Source organism: Thunnus maccoyii, chromosome 1, assembly GCF_910596095.1.
Source record: "Thunnus maccoyii chromosome 1, fThuMac1.1, whole genome shotgun sequence".
Classification (NCBI taxonomy): domain Eukaryota; kingdom Metazoa; phylum Chordata; class Actinopteri; order Scombriformes; family Scombridae; genus Thunnus; species Thunnus maccoyii.
In genome coordinates this window covers 40,046,356-40,069,443 of record NC_056533.1, presented here as the reverse complement: position 1 = coordinate 40,069,443, position 23,088 = coordinate 40,046,356, and the positions used below count along the sequence as shown (strand labels likewise).

The 23,088-nt window shown below is 43.4% G+C and overlaps 1 long non-coding RNA gene across 2 annotated transcripts; it reads right to left on the bottom strand.

The window, feature by feature from the left end:
- Positions 1–1,674: 1,674 nt before the first annotated feature.
- Positions 1,675–21,358, bottom strand: LOC121903795. Of its 2 annotated transcripts, none has more exons than XR_006098093.1 (4): positions 21,181–21,358; positions 13,129–13,217; positions 3,118–3,172; positions 1,675–1,853 (listed from the first exon to the last, which is right to left on the bottom strand). It is a non-coding gene; the product is annotated as an uncharacterized LOC121903795 (long non-coding RNA). The 2 variants fall into 2 exon arrangements; XR_006098094.1 differs by lacking the exon at positions 1,675–1,853 and adding an exon at positions 2,679–2,920.
- Between the last annotated feature and the right edge of the window lie 1,730 nt (positions 21,359–23,088).

Sequence of the window (23,088 nt, the reverse complement as noted above, 5' to 3'; positions counted from 1 at the left end):
CCAAGCCTCATGGTGGCGCTAGAGGAAAAGTCAGAGGACGACTAAGTTCAGGAGGATTCATCCTCTGAAGAACATGAACGTCTGTAGAGATATTTCAGTCTGGACCAAAGGTTGTTTCCATCTCTGCAGTCACACGGCGACACGGCTAAAAACCACTAGAGAGGCTGTTATTAACACTGCTGAAGTATGGATAATAAAATAGGGTTTAATATACTGAAAATCTTCAGGATTATAATCTTAAGGACACTTGGGGAAAGTAAAAATTAACATCTGGAGAAAATGGTGAATGTGGAAAGAAGAGTGATTATTTTCAGATCCATGCTGAGCTATTTTAGACACTTGCCAGCGAGGCTGAAAAAGCTTTTAAAGGACCCCTGGGTGAAGAAGTCCACCCACCGCGTAGAAGGAGCACAGAAACTTCACCTTCCACGGAAAAGAAAGAAAAACATTCAGACTGCAGCGAGGTGTTTTTCTTTCATCAGACGCAGCTGTGAGGGATGTGGCGGTAAATCCCGTCTGCTGTGTGCGGTGAAGAGTCTGAAACGCTTCAAGACTCGTCAACATGTCGGACAAATATTCTGCTGAGTCCTGATCTCATTAACACGGTCAGGATCAATCTGCCTTCAGACGATAAATAACCTTTATAACATCAACACACAGCCGCACATTTTATTAACAGTCCCTCAGATTCATTTCAACATGTTTTTATGAAGACAGTCTGACATTATCCAGTTTATTTATGACAGAACATAACGTCTAACTGAACTGCTTTGTCCAACACATCAGCAGCACTCAGATGTACAGGACAGACAACAGGCTCCCTTTATGAAGAGGGTCGACTGCAGACCTCCTGCATGGGGACCTCCGGTCTGCGAACAGAGTCTCCAGACGTGAGGTGCATCACTTCTCTGAGCCGTTTTATTTCACCACATCTGCAAACGGTCACATTTCTCTGCTCGAGAGACTGATCATAACGTTTTTTTCATGTGAAAAAAAAAAAAAGCTCAATATTTGTTCTTGTTGTGTGTTTGGTGTGAAATACAACCTGGATGCTGTGACATTAAGTTCAGGTTAGCTCAACGAGGGCTGCAACTAACCATTATTTTCATTGATCGATCTGATGATTATGTTCTTTATTAATCAATTAGTTGTTTGGTCCATAAAATGTCAGAAAATGATGAAAAACGTGGATCAGATGATGTCCACAAATGTCTTGTTTTGTCCACAACTCAAAGATCTTCAGTTTACTGTCACAGAGACTAAAGACACCAGAAAATAGTCACACTGAAGAAGCTGCAGTCAGAGAATTTGGACATTTTCAACTCTGAACTATTAATCAATTATCAAAATAGTTGCTCATTAATTTAATAGTGAGCAATTAATCAATTAATCAACTAATCGTTGCAGCTCTGTATCCTATAAAACCATGTGAATGAACCATGAGATTGTTAATATAATAAATCCACACGAATGAAACTGAAAACATGAACCTCTTGTGTGATTTTAGTGACGAATGTGTCTAAACTCATTCTGCCTTCAAACAATACAGTAAACATGATGTTCCAGTATTTTTACCTTCCCACTCAGGATAAAACATTATGATGTCGTTAATTCACTGACAAACACAAGATCAACAAGCTAATCTTTAACAGCAGATTCACTTTGCTGTTGGTATTAAGTTGGATCCTTCTGTTTATTTCCACATTCATACAGGGGAAGTCAGTCAGACATGTTGCTCCTGTTCTGTGGGTTGTTGTTGTATCTGCTAATGCTAAGTGGCAGGTGGCCCTCCTAGCATCAGTGACCTTTGACCTCAGAGGGTCTTTAGTGGTCACACAGGGACTGTGGGGTGTCTGTGGGGAGAAGACACGAGGGCGAATCAGAATGAATGAATAGTAAGAAGCGTCGCACAGGGAGTTCAGTAATGAGTGTGTGTGTGTGAGTGTGTGTGAGTGTGTGTGAGTGTGTGTGTGTGTGTGTGTGTGAGTGTGTGTGTGTGTGTGTGTGTGTGTGTGTGTGTGGGACACAGCTGTGCTCCACTACACTCGCTCAGAGTAAACACTCAGACCAGATACATCATCAGCTTTGAGGGAAATTCACTGAGTCTTCAGACAACTGAGGAGTTGGAACCGAGTGAAATTTCTAACAGACGAGGTGTAATAAATCCAAGATAGAAGATCCTAAAACACACGACTGTATGAACACTCATTCATCTAAACTGAACGATATAAGTCCATGTTTTAGTCTTTGGACATGACTACAGAGCAGGTTTCCAGGGTTCAGCACAGCAGCAGCATGTTTCCAGCTGCAGGTCCTCAACAACTCGCAGCCCAATAACCAAACACATGATGTGGATGCCTGGAACCTAACAAACCTATTAAACATGTTTCCTTCCTCAGAAAGCATTTGCAGACAGATTTTTTTAATATTTTAAAACCTGCATTGTTTACATTCATATTAACCTGCTACAGTATTCTTGCTTCTTGGTGAATTACCACCAGCTGTCCATCAGTGAAGTATCATTGCCAAGACTGTGAAACATTATAGAATTAGCACTACTAGCAGAGAAAAGCTAAAACGGCCTGTTTCAGACAGAGGCTGAACTGAGGGGCTGCATAAAGGACCAGTAAAAGATAAATAAGGAGTTTTTAACTGGAAATCATGCAAAGATATTCCAGTAGAGCCCCAGAATATAAATATAGAGCTGGAAATATGCAGTATGTGTGTCTTTAAACACTCAGTGGATGCACTGATCTGATACTCGGATCAGTATCGGCCTGACTCCACTTACAGTTTCTTCATCACTGTCACTGTACACTTCACTGTCTCTGCTTTAAGTTAAATGTATTGAGTGTGATGGTGCTTAATATTGTCTCTCCATCTCAGTGGGCTCCATGCAGTCAGGTAGCGTCACACAGATCTTACATTTGGGGAAAAGAGAGCAATGAATCGATATCAGTATTGGTCAGTACACTGAGTTTAGGTGTCAGAATCAATATTGAGAGGGAACAAGTTGGGTTGGTGCATCTCTAGCACACACAGTAGAGACCATCAAGTGTTAAGAGAACAGAGACTCAGAGAGAACCGTGGTACAAATGTTAAGTTATTGATTCTTACCTTTATCTGATGATTGTCCTCCAGTCTGCGTCTGATTTACTGACATTAAACCGACCTGCAAACAACCACAGAGGCAGAAACTCCTTAATGCCACTATGTAAAGAGTAAAGATCATCTACTAAACATAGCACGAAAAGTAAGGAAGTTTGTGTTTGGTAGATTATTTCTTTGTTGTAACGATGCTTCTTGGCAATAAATCTTATACCATTGGAAAGCGACCAACATAAGCTGTTTGGTATTGGCAGAGAAGATTTGGCAAATTTTTCATGGGCGCAACCCACATACTCAGCTCTGCTGCTCATCCCACAAATGCATGTTCTTTACAAATGTGGCTCCATTTAAAAGGGAAATAAACAGGCTTTCCAACAGTATAAGATTTATTGCCAAGAAGCATCGTTACAACAAAGAAATAATCTATCAAACACAAATTTCCTTACTTTTTGTGCCAAGTTTATAATACTTGTCTTCATATTGTATCTAATTCAATGATTTTTTTTTATCACAGTGAGGATCTTAAAGTCATATAAATATAAATCACTACAGGATGAAAAGGTGACTTATGTCATAGAAATTATTTTTGCATTTTATCTTTCAGACTTTTAGACTAAACTAATTTGATAACTTCATTACGGTCACGTCATGAGGAAATGATTACAGGAAAAATAGACTACAAAAGCTATGAAGTGTATTTAGATTCCTGATTTATTACAGTAATCTCATTCTACCCCGGAGCTACAGTATCTGACTTGGCAGAGGATTACGTTCATTCATACTGTGTGTAGCAGCTCTTTACGCAGGTCCAGACAGAAAGCCACCATGTTGGCAGGAAAGTAAGCGCTGATCACTGGCTCTGTGCTTCATGTCACCGTGGGCTTTGTGTTGTACTGTAGCAGGAATGTGTGGATTCAGCCAAACGGAGCATGAATGTAGAAATGTAATAAACATTAACTCTGGTGAGGAGGAAGAGGTGCAGCTCCTCCAACACGCCCTGCAGCTCCGAGGGTTCAGGCCAACGCTGGCAGAACTTATGATTAATGACTTCTGGCTGCAGAGTTTGACTTTTTGTTTAATACATTACGAAGCTAAACACAATGACACACTGTTAACAAGCCCAGAAAACCTGCACTACAAAGGCCTCAAGTGTTTTATTATCTATTGCAGATGTGAGTAGTACTGGTACAGAGGGATCTTTCAGGCAGAGTGCCATCCACTCAGGAATGTAAACAGCTCACAATCAGAGGCACAAAAAGGATAAAGAGATCATTTACACTATAAGCTAATCAATACTGTAGTGGTGAGGTGACAGTCAGAGATCAGTCTGACATTAAATGTTCAGTACACCAACTAGAGCTGCTCAATTATGGCAAAAATCATAATTACGATTATTTTGTTCAATACTGATATCACGATTATTTAACACAATTACTCACTGAGTCACAGAACAGAAACGCTTCCATTTATTAAATCTATGAATCCAAACAGACTCTGAGTGACGCTCATCTCACAGAGACCCACCGTGTTTTTATAAGCTCCCAGTCTATTTCTGTTGCTTTTAGTGAAGCGTAATCTGCACAGACAGCTGTTTAAATCACACAAACATCCTGCTGTATATGTGTTTTGAACTTACTGATCGATCAAGACTCCCAGTGTGTCTGTGAGCTGCCTGTTTCACTACAGGCAGATTCACCTCATCGCTACGGTAGGCAGGGAAATAAAATCAATGAATCAATAAATACAAACACTGTCGATTTCTTCCTGTGGAGCCGTTATGAAAAGTATTTAGGTTCAGTAAATGTCTGCTGTCAGTCAGCTGTTGGAGGCGGTTGGAGCTGCAGCTGAACGCAGGTCGGAGTCGGTGTGGATTGAACAGATAGAGAACGTTTACACGCCGCTCACATCTCGTTTCCTGTGTGGATTCCCAGTCAGAGTGAGTTTGGGCTTTCAGGGAGGGAGAAAGCTCACCGCTGTAAAGGAAAGTGGTGCGCTGGATTTATAACAAGCAAAACGAGAGCATCATTGTAAAATGGAACGTGGCACAGTAATCATTTTATCTCAATTATCTTACTTTCATTGGAAGCCAAAATTGTAATTGAAAATAAGATTTGATCAATCGCCCTAACACTAACTATACAAAACATTCAGGAATGAAGAAGAAATATCACACAAATAATTATGACAATGCAACAAGAAAAACAGTCAGCTCACCTTGTCTGATTCACAGCAGACATTTTGCCAGAAGCACAGGTGGAATTAATAACATGAATGATGCATTTTCTGCCGGAGAGCCAGTTCCTGCTCTGGTTCATGTTCACTCACTGGTTGAAGGAGAATAATTAAAGCACATCACGTCCTGCACGCTGACTCCAAGCCACAAAATGTTGACCTGAGGAAGATCTGAGTGGGATTGAAACGTTGTCCTGATTACAGTTTGTGGCTTGGAGTCAGTAACATGGCTTACAGGAACACTTAATGGAACGGAGCTATCATTAGCGTTATTATTACTGTGAAAAGGGTCCACTGGGAGACTGAAGCAGTCCAATGTGTGTGAGAAACAACAGTTCAATTCCCTACAAACAGAGTCAGTTCCAGCGCTAGTGCTAGCTCCCGGAATGCTGCTAGCTAGCGTTAGCTCCCAGACTGCTGCTAGCTAGCATTAGCTCCAAGAATGCTGCTAGCTAGCATTAGCTCACAGAATGCTGCTAGCTAGCGTTAGCTCACAGAATGCTGATAGCAAACGTTAACTCCCAGACTGCTTCTAGCTAGCATTAGCTCCCAGACTGCTTCTAGCTAGCGTTAGTGCCCAGACTGCTGCTAGCTAGCGTTAGTGCCCAGACTGCTGCTAGCTAGCGTTAGCTCCCAGACTGCTGCTAGCTAGTGTTAGCTCCCAGACTGCTTCTAGCTAGCGTTAGCCCCCAGACTGCTACTAGCTAGCGTTAGCTCCCAGACTGCTGTTCATGGATGTATTATAAGAGCTGGATACCAGACTAAAAATGGCGCCCTTTCAGTCCTATAGGAACTGCTCGCCTGGCGCATACGCCAAAAAAAGTTTCTAGCTTCCGGGTTTGCTTCTGCATTGTGCGGCCCACTGAATATGCCCAGTAGTGTTTTCCCCGCTGGACCCCCCCACGAGCTCCCACTCGGCCCATAGACTTTACATTGTGATGATGTCACAGATTTTTAAAATCACTTTTCTCGGCTGGAGGAAAGTTTTAAAAAAATAAAACCTCCATGGACCAAAAGGGGTCCATGGAGGACGGCGATCGCTACAATACCAGCGATCGCCACAATACCAGCAAACCATAGTGCAGTGATGTCTGTAGGTTAATACATGCAGGATAAGCTTCACATGTTGGCTTAATGCTCTCATGTGCTGCAGCTTGCATGACTCAGCAAACTTCACATTACTTTAAACAGGCAGCCATTAGTGTCCATTAAGTCCAATACATTATAAAAATCAACCTGTGAAGATGTAAAAACTTGCTGCTGATGGTTAGAAAATCAAAAAACAGTGAACATCATGTCTGCTTTTATTTTTTTCAAAGTAATCTGACTTTTCTGGGGAGTTTTTTTGAGGACAGGATGTTTCTGTACAGACTGTAAAGCTTGAGGCTAATTAGTGATTTGTGATATTGGGCTATATGAATAAAAATTGACCTGACTTGACCACATGCTTCTGTTATTTTCTGACAACTGACTAATCATTTGATGGTTCCAACTTCTCAAATGTGACTATTTGATGCCTTTTTCTTTCATATATGACAATAAACTGAATATTTTGGGGTTTTGGGCAAATAAAACTACACTTAAATGTGTTAACTTATGTTTTTGGAAATGGTGATGAGCATTTTTCACTTTTATCTTTATAGATAAAATGATTAATAAACAAAATGATGGGCAGATTAAGAAGCACCAAAGTTTTGTGTCTGAACCACATTTCATGACAATGAAAGTTGTTAAGATCTTTCAGTCTGGACCAACCTGTTGGACCGACACACTAACAGACATTAAAGTGCCTGTTAGCGACAGGTATGAAGGTATGATTTGGTACACAGTAAAGTAACATACATGTCATTGGTAATAAAAGCCCAACCAGAAACCTTGAACACTTTACTGTTTAGTCTCAAGCTTAGCGCTCTCTCTTTCTCTTTCCTTCCCCGTCTGTATTAAAATGGCTCCCTGCCGTCTCTTCTTGCTGCGCCTGCTCTGTTGATGTGAACTGGTCATTTAAAAACAGCACCGGTCTGCTTCTGAACCCTTGAAGGGGTCTCTGTGGAGTCTGCCTTGAGTCCAAACCTTTGAGGTGTCCGCCAGGCTTCCCTGGAGGCTCCCTAAACCCCGACACTCCAACCTGTCTGCAGCTTCAATGGCTCCGACCAGCCTCCTTTCATCGCACTGCTGAATATGTACAAGTTTGGACCAGAGCAGCTGCCATCCAATCCCAGTTAACTTTCATTTATACAAGCAACTAAATATAACAAGTTTCAACATTTTACACCTCCCAACTCGTCAATATTTTACATTATGGGTTGTCTTAATAGGGGAAGCCCATTTTATTAATGCTTAATATATATTATTAATGTGTAGATTACTTTAAGATTAACTGATTAATCATTCAGCCTACAAACAGACAAAAAGAACTGTGAAAAATATCAACACCATCTAGTTCTCAGAGTTCAAGGTGACGTATTAAAAAGGCTTCAACTATTATTTCATTAAGTTTCTTGATTCATTGATATCTAATTGTTTCTAACTAACCATTACAAACACAAACATACTCAGTATAATTAATAATTATAAAGCAGAACATTCTCCAGTTTGAGAAGCTGGAACCTTCAGAAGTTTGGTATTTTTCATTGTTAAATGACTTAAACAATTAACCAACTATTAAAATAGTAGCCAATTAATTTTCTTTCAATCAGCTGATCAGTGATTCATCTTTGCAGCTTTGGTATTATAACAGATTATTTTCATCCTCCATCTGTTTGTCTATAAAATGTTTCCCAGAGTCAAAGGTGACGTCTTCAAAACCCGAAGATACCGATTCAAGTGAAAATTCATCACAACTATTTTGATTATCTATTAATTATTAATCAATCAAGTTATTTTTCAAGCAAAAAAAAAAAAAGACCCCTGGATCCAGCTTCTCCACTGTGAGGATTTACTGGTCTAACGTGACAGTAAACTCAGTATGTTTGGATTATGGACTGTTGTCATCTTGAGATTTGGGCTTTTTCGACTATTTTCTCACAGATTATCTGTGAATCTTTAAAGCTTCATCTGTATTTGTTATTACTGTATAAAATGAACCAATGTTTTCAAGATGACGTGATGTAAATCTTTTAATTGAGCCGTGTGTTTGTTTTCATGCTCTGTGATGTAACAGCTTTGTATTTGATATGAGTAAACAACAGTAAGTGAAATCTTGTGATGCAGTTTGACGACACTGAGCAGCATGTAGTCACATGTAGAGTCTCAGCCTCCCACTGACTGGAAGGAAAGTGGTGATTATCCAGCACAGCCTACCTTGGTGGGCCAGTTTGGTTCTTGCTCTGTATAATTACTGGTGCTGAGGGGGGCTGAGGCATCGACAGGTTGACAACACATCTATAAAACACATCTCTGCTCTCTCTGCTCTGATGGAAAATTACTGCTGTGTGTTCAGACTGACAGGCAGGCGGGCAGAGCGACAGCACAGCTCATCAGAGAAGAATGTGAGCAGGTTTTCCACCTCGCGGAACAATTTGCAGGCAACCAATGAGGAGCGGGGCCAGGCCTGGAGCTAAGCCCTCAGAGAATAGCTTCATTCTTGGCCGGCCGGTCCGGGGCCGGCAGTTCAGCTTCCAAAGAAAGACAAGGACCTCCCAACTGGGCACCCACAGTCCCCTGAGGCTGGAGGATTGATTATCAATAAATGCTTATAAAACGGTAATGATCACTGTAAGGCACAACACAATTCAATCACCATCTAAAGCAAATACAAACAGGGAACGGTGCATCTCTGAATGCCCATCAAACAAAACTGAGCTCAGTGTAAAAGTCAGAAAGAACATTTCTCTCACTGACTCTTTATTCAGTCTGATATATTCCCATATAGAGTAAGATATACTTAATGTGTTTGACTCAAAGGTTCCCTGTGGAGTTTCTGACCTCTAGTAGCTTTGGGTTGACATATGTATGGTGACAGTAACAGTCCTGTTAATGGTCTCACTTTGTTCCACTGATCTACAGGTGGCCGTAACGTACCAGGAAATGCAGAAATACATCAACAAAGGCTGAGATGAAGAAGAATGCGAGTTAGTTAACATGGATGTAAACAGAGCAGGATTCAAACGTGTTTTATGAGGAAGAAAATGTTTGTTAGACGTCGAGGATACACACAATGTAAACATGATTTGTTTGTTTAGGACGCCTTTAATGACAGTATATCAGTTTTGTTGTTTTGTCAGCTGTTCATAATTGAGAATTCAGGTTTGTGCTTCTGCTGCTGCATCATATTTAAGCAAGTGAGAAAAGAGAGATCAGGTGTGTTTAACATGAACGGTCAACACGTTAAAAGGAGCTGAAAGCTGTATGCCAGGAATGAGCGGGACATCGACTCACTGATCCACCTCACCAGGATCTACAGCAACGACATTGGAAGGTCATTCGGACTAGATAAGTGTGGTCGGATGGTAATATCATTTACATCACTCAGCACGAGGGGGACATGTTGAGGGGACATGTTGAGGGGACGTGTTATGGGGACGTGTTGAGGGGACGTGTTGAGGAGGACGTGTTGAGGGGACGTGTTGAGGGGACGTGTTGAGGAGGACGTGTTGAGGGGACGTGTTGAGGGGACGTGTTGAGGGGACGTGTTGAGGAGGACGTGTTGAGGGGACGTGTTGAGGGGACGTGTTGTGGGGACGTGTTGTGGGGACGTGTTGAGGGGACGTGTTGAGGGGACGTGTTGAGGAGGACGTGTTGAGGGGACGTGTTGAGGGGACGTGTTGTGGGGACGTGTTGAGGAGGACGTGTTGAGGGGACGTGTTGAGGGGACGTGTTGTGGGGACGTGTTGTGGGGACGTGTTGAGGAGGACGTGTTGAGGGGACGTGTTGAGGGGACGTGTTGAGGGGACGTGTTGAGGAGGACGTGTTGAGGGGACGTGTTATGGGGACGTGTTGAGGGGACGTGTTGAGGGGACGTGTTGTGGGGACGTGTTGTGGGGACGTGTTGAGGGGACGTGTTGTGGGGACGTGTTGAGGGGACGTGTTGAGGGGACGTGCTGTGGGGACGTGTTGTGGGGACGTGTTGAGGGGACGTGTTGTGGGGACGTGTTGAGGGGACGTGTTGTGGGGACGTGTTGAGGGGACGTGTTGAGGGGACGTGTTGAGGAGGACGTGTTGAGGGGACGTGTTGAGGGGACGTGTTATGGGGACGTGTTGAGGAGGACGTGTTGAGGAGGACGTGTTGAGGGGACGTGTTGAGGGGACGTGTTATGGGGACGTGTTGAGGGGACGTGTTGAGGGGACGTGTTGAGGAGGACGTGTTGAGGAGGACGTGTTGAGGGGACGTGTTGAGGGGACGTGTTGTGGGGACGTGTTGAGGAGACGTGTTATGGGGACGTGTTGAGGGGACGTGTTATGGGGACGTGTTGAGGAGGACGTGTTGAGGGGACGTGTTGAGGGGACGTGTTGTGGGGACGTGTTGAGGGGACGTGTTATGGGGACGTGTTGAGGGGACGTGTTATGGGAACGTGTTGAGGAGGACGTGTTGAGGAGGACGTGTTGAGGGGACGTGTTATGGGGACGTGTTGAGGGGACGTGTTGTGGGGACGTGTTGAGGAGGATGTGTTGAGGGGACGTGTTGAGGGGACGTGTTGAGGAGGACGTGTTGAGGGGACGTGTTGAGGGGACGTGTTGAGGGGACGTGTTGAGGGGACGTGTTGTGGGGACGTGTTGAGGGGACGTGTTGAGGGGACATGTTGAGGGGACATGTTGAGGGGACGTGTTGAGGGGACATGTTGAGGGGACATGCTGCATTCTAGTCAGAGTTGATATGAATATAAACAGGCCTGTATGTACATCAGTGTGGGAGCTGCAGCTCTGAGCGGGTGTGTCCTCCTCATTATACACCGTGGGGACGTGTTGAGGGGACGTGTTATGGGGACGTGTTGAGGGGACGTGTTGAGGGGACGTGTTGTGGGGACATGTTGAGGGGACGTGTTGAGGGGACATGTTGAGGGGACGTGTTGAAGGGACATGTTGTGGGGACGTGTTGTGGGGACGTGTTGAGGGGACGTGTTGTGGGGACGTGTTGAGGGGACGTGTTATGGGGACGTGTTGAGGGGACGTGTTGAAGGGACATGTTGTGGGGACGTGTTGAGGGGACATGTTGAGGGGACGTGTTGAAGGGACGTGTTGTGGGGACGTGTTGAGGGGACGTGTTGAGGGGACGTGTTGAGGGGACATGTTGAGGGGACGTGTTGAGGGGACGTGTTGTGGGGACATGTTGAGGGGACGTGTTGAGGGGACATGTTGAGGGGACGTGTTGAAGGGACGTGTTGTGGGGACGTGTTGTGGGGACGTGTTGAGGGGACGTGTTGTGGGGACGTGTTGAGGGGACGTGTTATGGGGACGTGTTGAGGGGACGTGTTGAAGGGACGTGTTGAAGGGACATGTTGTGGGGACGTGTTGTGGGGACGTGTTGTGGGGACGTGTTGAGGGGACGTGTTATGGGGACGTGTTGAGGGGACGTGTTGAAGGGACGTGTTGTGGGGACGTGTTGTGGGGACGTGTTGAGGGGACATGTTGAGGGGACGTGTTGAAGGGACGTGTTGTGGGGACATGTTGAGGGGACGTGTTGAGGGGACATGTTGAGGGGACGTGTTGAAGGGACGTGTTGTGGGGACGTGTTGTGGGGACGTGTTGTGGGGACATGTTGTGGGGACATGTTGAGGGGACATGTTGAGGGGACATGTTGTGGGGACATGTTGTGGGGACATGTTGTGGGGACATGTTGTGGGGATATGTTGAGGGGACATGTTGTGGGGATATGTTGAGGGGACGTGTTGAGGGGACATGTTGAGGGGACGTGTTGAGGGGACGTGTTGAAGGGACATGTTGTGGGGACGTGTTGTGGGGACGTGTTGTGGGGACGTGTTGAGGGGACGTGTTATGGGGACGTGTTATGGGGACGTGTTGAGGGGACGTGTTGTGGGGACGTGTTGAGGGGACGTGTTATGGGGACGTGTTGAGGGGACGTGTTGAGGGGACATGTGGGGACGTGTTGTGGGGACGTGTTGTGGGGACGTGTTGAGGGGACGTGTTATGGGGACGTGTTGAGGGGACGTGTTGTGGGGACGTGTTGTGGGGACATGTTATGGGGACGTGTTGAGGGGACGTGTTGTGGGGACGTGTTGAGGGGACGTGTTGTGGGGACATGTTGAGGGGACGTGTTGTGGGGACGTGTTGTGGGGACATGTTGTGGGGACATGTTGAGGGGACATGTTGTGGGGACATGTTGTGGGGACATGTTGTGGGGACATGTTGAGGGGACATGTTGTGGGGACATGTTGAGGGGACATGTTGAGGGGACATGTTGTGGGGACATGTTGTGGGGACATGTTGAGGGGACGTGTTGAGGGGACATGTTGAGGGGACATGTTATGGGGACATGTTGAGGGGACATGTTGAGGGGACATGTTGAGGGGACATGTTGAGGGGACGTGTTGAGGGGACATGCTGCATTCTAGTCAGAGTGGATCTGAATATAAACAGGCCTGTATGTACATCAGTGTGGGAGCTGCAGCTCTGAGCGGGTGTGTCCTCCTCATTATACACCCTGTTTCCTCAGTCTGCTGTTTATGGCTGTCTGACAAAACTAACAATTAGCCTTCTGATTTACACCCACCAGGCCAGGTGAGGCTGCCGGCTACACAAACAATTACATCCATTTAGCCGCTGAGTAGAAATAAAGAGACAGAACCGAAGTGACCCGGCTGACCCTCAGCACATAAACATCTCACTTCTTACCATGTTAGCTGAGGATCTTTGCTCCTCTGCTCTGAGACGCTGAATCAAGTCCAGGCCTGCAGCTCAAACACCGCGTCAGAATCACCATCCTGCAGGAGGAAACAAACGCTGAGCCTTTAGGGAGACGTAATGACAGCAAACTGCTGCTCTCTGTTCTACAGAGTCACAAGAAATGAAAAGTCATGTGTATCAGTGGTAACACACAAACACTGCGTCATATTAATTAGAAAATGTCACAACAACTGAATAATTACATGTTCTAAATGGGACTGTGGCGTAAACTGAATGTTTTAAATCAAGCTACAGCGCCGCCCACGCTGAGAAAGAGCAGAGAAGAAGCAAGACGGCGACTATAAATGACTGACTTTATTTATGTTATTTATCTAATTTATGTGCAGTTGTTTCGTTTCAGCTCAGTGTGAGTCTCTGCTGTGTTTTGATGTTATTTATTGTGGTGCTGCTCTGCTCTGCTCTGTGTGGCTGAGTCCTCCACACAGGAGAGACAGTGAACCAGGTGAAGCACTCGAGCTTAAACCAACAAAGAAAAAGATGCTGCTCTCTACTGCTGGAGACACAGCGGAGCAGTCTTCCTCCCCCCAAGCCGGAGACTGTAAGATGATCTCACATTAATTAATTCATTAATTAATGCAGTTAAAGACCATTCATCTTATCTGCCAGTTATGTTTCATATTGTATTTCAGTGAACTAAGAACACCAGTGAATGGTTTGGCACACAGTCTACTGGAGCAAGAGACTGAAAATAGTTCCGCCTTCTCTTTTATAAACAGACGTGTGCAGGCCGAGTCGTGTCCAAGTGTTGCAAGAGAGGAAGTAAAAACTATACCATCACCTTAAAATGAAATGTCTTATAAATAAAACATACTCAAGGTCTGAAAGATGCATTTCTGACGTGGAAGCCAGATGACACCTGAAAAGTCTGCAAGACCACTGAGAACAGTGCGAATGCGCCAACAGCTTCAGAGACTGTAGCACTTTGGTACGGCTGTAACTCAAACCCGGTATTAACAGGCCCACGGATCAATTATTCTCAATCCAGGAGAGAGAGAGAGATCTGAGCATGTCTGATGTGCGGAAGCATGATCATTTCAAACATCATGTACAGGTGTAAATAATTGTTTATTTATTTTACATTTCACAAATCTTGTCTTTTTGAAAAATGAGAAACTGTGTGCAGCATATACCGAGGTGATGCACTATCCCCGCTGCTGTACTGCATAGGCCTGAACCCCCTCAGCCAGATCATCTCAAAGAGTGGCTATGATTACCGGTTCCAATGCGGAACAAGCATCAGTCACCTCCTCTACATGGATGACATCAAGCTGTATGCCAGGAATGAGCGGGACATCGACTCACTGATCCACCTCACCAGGATCTACAGCAACGACATCGGAAGGTCATTCGGACTAGATAAGTGTGGTCGGATGGTATCAAAGAGAGGGAAGGTGATCAGGACCGAGGGGGTTGAGCTACCAGAAGGCAGCATTACAGATGTTCAGGACAGCTACAAATACCTTGGGATCCCGCAGGCAAATGGGAACCTTGAGGAGGCCGCTAGGAAGTCAGCCACAGCCAAATACCTACACAGAGTAATGCAGGTCCTGAAAAGTCGGCTGAATGGGAAGATACAGGCCATCAACACGTACGCCCTGCCAGTCATCAGATACCCCGCTGGTATAATAAGCTGGCCAAAGGAGGAGATAGAGGCCACTGATATCAAGACAAGAAAGCTCCTCACAATGCATGTAGGGTTTCACCCCAAGTCCAGCACCCTGAGACTGTACACTAAGCGGAACGAGGGAGGCCGAGGACTGGTGACTGGTGAGCGTCAGAGCCACTGTCCAGGACAAAACAACCAACATCCAGGAATACATCAGGAAGATGGCCCCCCAAAGATGAACTGCTAAGTGAATACCTCAGGCAGCAGAAACCCGATGATGCAGAGGAGGAGGAGGAACCATCATGGAGGGACAAGCCCCCACACGGCATGTACCACCGACAGATAGAAGAAGTGGCTGATATCAAGAAATCCTACCAGTGGCTGGAAAAGGCTGGACTGAAGGACAGCACAGAAGCACTGATCATGGCAGCACAAGAACAGGCACTCAGTACAAGATCAATAGAGGCGGGGATCTACCACACCAGACAGGACCCCAGGTGCAGGCTGTGCAAAGATGCTCCTGAGACAGTTCAGCACATAATAGCAGGGTGTAAGATGCAGGCAGGAACAGCGTACATGGAACGCCATAACCAAGTGGCTGGCATGGTGTACAGGAACATCTGCACTGAGTATGGGCTGGAGGTCCCAAGGTCACAATGGAAGACACCTTCTAAGGTGGTTGAGAATGACCGAGCCAAGATCCTGTGGGACTTCCAGATCCAGACTGACAAACTGGTGATGGCTAACCAACCGGACATCGTGTTGATCGACAAACAACAGAAGAAGGCAGCGGTGATAGACGAAGCAATCCCAAGCGACAGCAACATCAAGAAGAAGGAACACGAGAAGATTGATAAATATCAAGGGCTGAAAGAGGAGCTAGAAAAGATGTGGGGAGTAAAGACAACAGTGGTGCCAGTGGTAATGGGAGCCCTGGGGGCTGTGACCCACAAACTGGGAGAGTGGCTCCAGCAGATTCCGGGTACACATCTGAGGTCTCTGTCCAGAAGAGCGCAGTCCTAGGAACAGCTAAGATACTGCACAGAACCCTCAAACTCCCACAACTCTGGTAGGGAGATTTTATATATATATATATATATATATATATATATATATATATATATATATATATATATATATATGTGTGTGTGTGTGTGTGTGTGTGTGTGTGTGTGTGTGTGTTGGGGAGGCCGTCTGCTCTTCCTCTCTGGTTTTCCCCTTTTAGAAAACACATCTTGTGTTTTTAACTGTTAATATTTCAGCTGCTGCTGCTTTTCGGCTCACAATAAGTTTTTTCTCATTTCCATAATTTTCTGTTTCTGTTGTCAGAAGTGTCACATTTGATCAGGGCTCATAAATACAGTACTAAGAGTTAACAAGGAGTTATTACCTGCTGCTGCTGCAAATAGATTCATGATCACAACATCATCTGACTAAATGAACAAGAATCCAGGTTACTGACAGCAGATCGACTGTACTGACGTTTAAAATGATCACAGAGAACATTAGGGACACAAAGGTTTGTCAAAGAATCTGTTAGTATCTAAACCAGCCGCAGACCTGTATTCAATCTGCTGTAAAACAAGAAAAATGTAGGAAAAACAACCCTGAACTATACTAGACATGTCTGCTGAAGAACAGACGCTGAAACAGTGACGCAGCCGGATCCTGTAGACATAATGTTCACTACTCACAGGAACCTCCATCACAGCCTGAACACGGCATCATGGGACGCATACGTCAGTCACTGCTAACTGGTCCATCCACAGTAAATGTTTCATTTTTACACTTTTAGCGTTAAAAACATTCAGATTCAGCTTTGAATGAGAAGTTTTCATACAATCAGAGAAACACCACGAGTCAATCAGACCACCTAGTCTAAACACTTTACTGCAGTAATAAACAGACTGATCTCCATGCTCCAGCCTGCCGTCCTCTGGGAGGAGCAAAACTCAAGATGTTTAAAAAGCATTTGTCTTGTGGAGGGAGGTTCATGCTTCAGGTCTGACGCAGCAGAAATGCGGCCTCACAGTAAAGCCAGCAGACTGCTGAGGTGTTGGTATGTGCTTTCACTGAGGCTCAGGGCTTATCGGACTGTTAGAGAAGCCTAACAGAGGGCGAGGCTGTGCTTCACAGGATAAACTCTGAGCAACAACAGCAGCTGAGGGCTTAGAGGAGCCACAGATCTGAGAACAGTTGCTGTGAAACAGATGTGTCATGCTCCAACGTCTGCAGGACAGGTGGAGTCTCCATTACATCCAAACCTCCACCTCAGAGCCTGAAGCTGCAAAGCATTCACAACAAGAATCCACGGGGCGGAGAAATGTTCAGAATAAATATCAGATGGTTTTTAAATGTGGGCTCTGTCTGCTGTCAGTCAACACTGTAATGCTGAGCAGCAGCAGGACTCAATGATTTCATTTATCAAGCAAAACTACCATCCGCTCTCTGATTTCAGCTTTCCACTATCGTTAGTCTCTGAGTGACGGCGTAGAAAGTTCACAATATACTTCATGTTGTTCTCTCAAAGGTAATTATTTAGTCATTAAATCAAAAGCTGCCAGTAATGCTGCCTTTTGTGAGGATGAAGTCCAGCGTGTGCTGCTGTAGACAGCCCTCACAGTTCAGTTCCACCTCTTCCTTCCATCAGCATCACCTTCTTAACTAACAGTTAGAAAATCACTTTTTGACATTTGTGAATCGATGCAGAATCATCGGCATCAGGATGCATCTCGGAATAGATTTTTTCTCCCCAACATCAACAGTAGCTCAAGATTTCTCCTACAAACATTTATGTAACATTAATACATGTTGTGTTTTAAAGTTTGTCAGGATATTGCTGCACAGCGTCAGCTGTGAGATCTGTTGCTACTTTCAGTGCGATGCAACGTTTCAAGTCATTTTTGTGACTGATCCTATGATCTCAGACTGATCCTTATCCCATTTATAGACTATTTATCATTAAAATATAACAATAACAATTAATATAATGAATTGCTCACATTTTTTAAAAATCAATCAGACAGCATTTTGTGAAAAAGTCAAACATTCGGTGTAGTTTTAATAAACTCAGCACTGTTTCTCAGTACACTGACTCCTAGCTGTTGATTGTATATGTTTTTGTCTTCATACAATATAATTATCACTTATTGTTATTTATTGTTATTTAAATATTATTGCACCATTAATTTTGGCAGCGATGCCCCAATAAATCTGTATTTATCAAAGGCCAAAGTGGCCTTGACCTAAAAATGACTTCAGTCCAGGCCTGTAACATGCTTAGTATTTTACAAATGAAGAGTTTTTCTATTCGATGAATGTGGTCACGAAAATTAACTAGGTGGAACTAGTGGGACCGCGTAACACCGTATAACACCAAGTAGCACAGCGTAACACCGAGTAACACAGAGTAACAGCACATAACACCACATAACACCGCGTAACACCACATAACACCAAGTAGCACCGCGTAACACTGAGTAACACAGAGTAACGAGTAACACCAAGTAGCACCACCTAACACCGTGTAAAAATGAGTAACACCATGTAACACCACATAACACCAAGTAGCACAGCGTAACACAGAGTAACAGCACGTAACACCGTGTAACACAGAGTAACAGCACATAACACCACATAACACCGCGTAACAGCACGCAACACTACATAACACCGCGTAACACCACATAACACCGCGTAACAGCACGCAACACTACATAACACCGCGTAACACCACATAACACCAAGTAGCACAGCGTAACACAGAGTAACAGCACGTAACACCGTGTAACACAGAGTAACAGCACATAACACCACATAACACCGCGTAACAGCACGCAACACTACATAACACCGCGTAACACCACATAACACCGCGTAACAGCACGCAACACTACATAACACCGCGTAACACCACATAACACCAAGTAGCACCGCGTAACACTGAGTAACACAGAGTAACGAGTAACACCAAGTAGCACCACATAACACCAAGTAGCACAGCGTAACACAGAGTAACAGCACGTAACACCGTGTAACACCGAGTAACACTGCGTAACACCGAGTAACACTGCGTAACACCTAGTAACACAGAGTAACAGCACATAACACCACATAACACCAAGTAACAGCACATAACACCACATAACACCAAGTAACAGCACGTAACACCGCGTAACAGCACGCAACACCACATAACACCGCATAACAGCACGTAACACCGAGTAACACCGCGTAACACTGAGTAACACAGAGTAACAACGAGTAACACCAAGTAGCACCACCTAAAACCGTGTAAAAATGAGTAACACCATGTAACACCACATAACACCAAGTAGCACCGTGTAACACTGAGTAACACCGTGTAAAAATGAGTAACACCAAGTAACACCACATAACACCAAGTAGCACCGCGTAACACCAAGTAACACAGAGTACCAACGAGTAACACCATGTAAAACTGTGTATCACTGAGTAGCACCATGTATCACTGAGTAGCACGGCGTAACACCATGTAACATGGACTACTGCAACAAACCTACTGCTCAGCCTGTCAAAGTGTTTAAATGGGTGTACAGGTGCGGACCCCTCAGGTAAAGTCTATTTGATTGAAAGCACAGACATCTGATGTGTAACCAAACAATAAATTAACCACACAGGTGATTCCATTGATTGATATTGTACATTTATCACCACCATTAACAGCCATAATAACTTTCCAGAGTTGAACACTGAGCAGTAAAACAGACACATGTGCAGCCTCAGTGTGACCCTCATTCATTACAAACTGCCTTCCTACCGTATGCGTACCTGTGCAGGACATGCTGCTACAGAACTGACAGTGTTACACAACACACATACCTGCAGGTTAAACTGTGGAATGACATAAACAAAATCAGAGACAGTTTTACTGGAGGAGCTACAAGTCCCACCTCCAGGACATAATACTTTCTGTCAGTCACAGGGTGGTGTGGAGGCCTGGGGTAAGACAAAAAACACCACCGGGAGCAGAATAACCATAGGAATGCTGCTAAATATGCAACACAAATAACTAATGCTGAACCACAAAAGAATCCTGAAGACAAATTGATGATAAGTGAATCAAAGACATTCTGACACAAAGCAAAGCTGTGCTTATTAACTACATTTCATCAAATTACTGCACATTAAAACAAAAACTGGCTGCTATCACTGACCAAACAGCGTCCTGCCATTTACATGAAATGACACAGATCAGGACTTTACTACAGCCTCTGATCTAAACTTCCAACCACACTTTAACTGTAAGTTTGGTTGAAATGTCGTATCTTGACATTTATGGACAGCCTCTCCTTTTCCTTTGTATGCTGCTTTTCTCCTGATGATGTGCACACTATGTATGTATGTATTAATCACTAACTGTTTTAGTAATCGATTAACTGTCTTCAGTCACTGTTTAAGAAGAAAAACTCCAAATTATCTGATTCCTTCTAAAGTACGTGATAATCAATCAGCCTTAAAATCATTTAACACACATCTACGAGTTGATTATCCTGCTCATACCCGGCTCATTTGCCAACAATATAAAAGAAAAGCATTCGCAAACTTTTGGTGAAAGTTTTGCACTTAGAATCAAAAAGGTTAGGAAGCAAGAGGTTACTGTTGTCATGACAACCTGCCACACTGTACTCACCACCGGCCTGAACCCAGGCATAAAATTCATGTAAGGTGTCATTAAGTACAACTGCAGAGTTGTTGTTTAGTTTCTGGTAGAGAAAGTTTCATATGTTCATATGGACACCTGACTGCTAGTTTAACACACTGGAAACACTGGGAACTCTTCCTTTCAGTTAAAGCTGGCTGAAACATTAACTCTGCTAATTGCTAAATAACTTACACACAGCAAATGAAGCCATCAGCTGACGCTAAACCGCCAAAAACAGCAGCTTCGGTTAACTTTAAACCAGCGGCTAAACTATCAACAGCCGTTTCCATATGACTATAATTAACTAAGCCGTCAGAAAACGAGCTGGCTACTTTAAGAAAACAGCAGTAACATTTCCAGCATGTTATCAGCAGGAAAATATCGTCAGATAACGTTAGTTTTACCTCAAATTGTCTGGCTAAGGTTACAGCTAACTGTTAGCTTCAACATTCAAACGGCAACTTTTCCCAACAGCTAAATTAATTTATGTTACCTGGTTCGGTTTTCACTCGTTAAACCTAAACATTAAGCTTTAATGTCCCTCATACAGCACAGATCCTTGACATTATTTAAAATTTACTATCTAACGTTTATTACTTTCCAGCGTTTTAACGTTACTTTTTGAGAGTTCAGCTTCGTTTTATAGCCGAAACAAAGTTATTAAAACACGGACCGGTTTGTTCACACTTACCGCTGTTTTTCAGGCATGTTCATTCCTCAAACACTCTTCCGTCCAGCTGGAGCACAATATCCTCAATTAGATGAACATTAAAGATGTTTTCGCCTCTTTCACATGTTACGACTCATTTCAGCCGCTGCAATAAAAAAAAAACCAAAAACCGTTAACGTTAAACTGGTTTAACCCGGAAGTGACGTGTCAGCTGCTCCTTGCACAACGCATTACCAACATTTTACATTTTTTATCCTTTTATCAAAATAAAAATATATATATATCTATATATATCGTAATCATTTTTATATTCCCATACAAATGACAAAACCAAACGTCCATAATTGTCTTGCAGCGACGAACAAGGATATGGAACTAACTTCCGGCCGCCATCTTGGTTTGGTTGATTCATTTTTTTACAACTAATAATAATAAAAAAAAGTTATAAAATATTACAACAACATGACAACAAAAATCTGGAAACAGATATAATATAAATCCTAACAATTAATTCTCATATCCTGAATAAAAAAAGAAAATACTGTACATCAAAATTAATCTATACAGTAGAAAAGACAAGCAAATAAGATTGTCAGTAGAAATAAAAGAAAACAAAAACAAACAAAAACGAAGAAGAGAACAAGAAAATCCAGACATGTGTTTTAAAGCAGCCAAGAATGACTCTTTTCTATAAAGAAAATGTCACTGATTTATAATCCCATATTCAGGTAAATATATGTTATATGTGCTTCTCTGTTTTCTTAGTTTTTAACAGAGGTGATATACATGTCAAAATATTTTAGAAACACTCTTAAAGTGGGTTTTTCCATGAGGAGGAATCTCATCTAATGAATAAAAAAAGTGCCCACAGTGATGTAAAGATTTACAATGAACTGAATTTTGAAAATCTTAAGAGAGTACTAGAACAGAATATCAACACCAATGTATATATTGACAGTGAGTTTCTCTGTCAAGTAGTTTTCTGGAATTTCTCAGTAATGAACATTTGTTCTATTGGATATGTTTCTATTATAAAAGCTGTAGTAGTGGAGTGGAAGTATAAAGCATCATCACATGGAAATACTCAAGTGAAGAAAAAGTACCTCAAAATCTCCACCACTGTCCTGAACATCTTTCACATTTCCGTACTGACTTTCCTTGTTATCGGCTGGCACATGTGCCGATACAGATACATTTGTGATAAAATATTATAATACCAGTTGTGCTGATATTTGGATTTTACTATTAAGCATTTATTCAACAAACGAATGGTCTCTACAACTTTATGCCAGCAGTGATCATCATTATACTCTATAAAGAATTTTTTCCATTTTTTATTTGCTTATGTTGACTGTTGTGCAATCCTGCCATTCAGTCCTCATTTTACAGTCAGACTTTGCTAAATTAAATTTTATGAATGTGTCCCATATTTATGTATGGGTGTTGCTTATACCCTTTGTGCTTTATTGAGCTGAACTGAGGTTTTTCTGCTCTGGGTATAATGCCAACAACTGAACAGCCACGATTACTTTCCCAGCATCAGCAATGTTTTCTGTATTTATTTCATGTTAAATGTAAAATCTGAATCTGCAATGTAACCACCGACTCTAGTTGTCAGATAAATGTCGTAGAGGAAAAGTAAAGTCTTTTAAAGTGGAAATTGTACTTGAGTAAATCTACTAAATTGCTTCACCAGATGTTCAAACAGTGGCAGACAGCGTGGCCAACTCATATTCAGGTTGAAGTATTGTACTCATTTGTGACAGATATGTGTTTGACAGTCTCTATGTTTGCTGTGTTGTTGGTACACATGACCTGGTACTTTCTGTCTGTTCAGGATCACAGCCAATGTAAATGGGTTGGAAACCACATCCACCTAGTGTAAACTGGCTCTGTGCTGGTGAAATTTAGCCCTTTGAGTTCATTGAG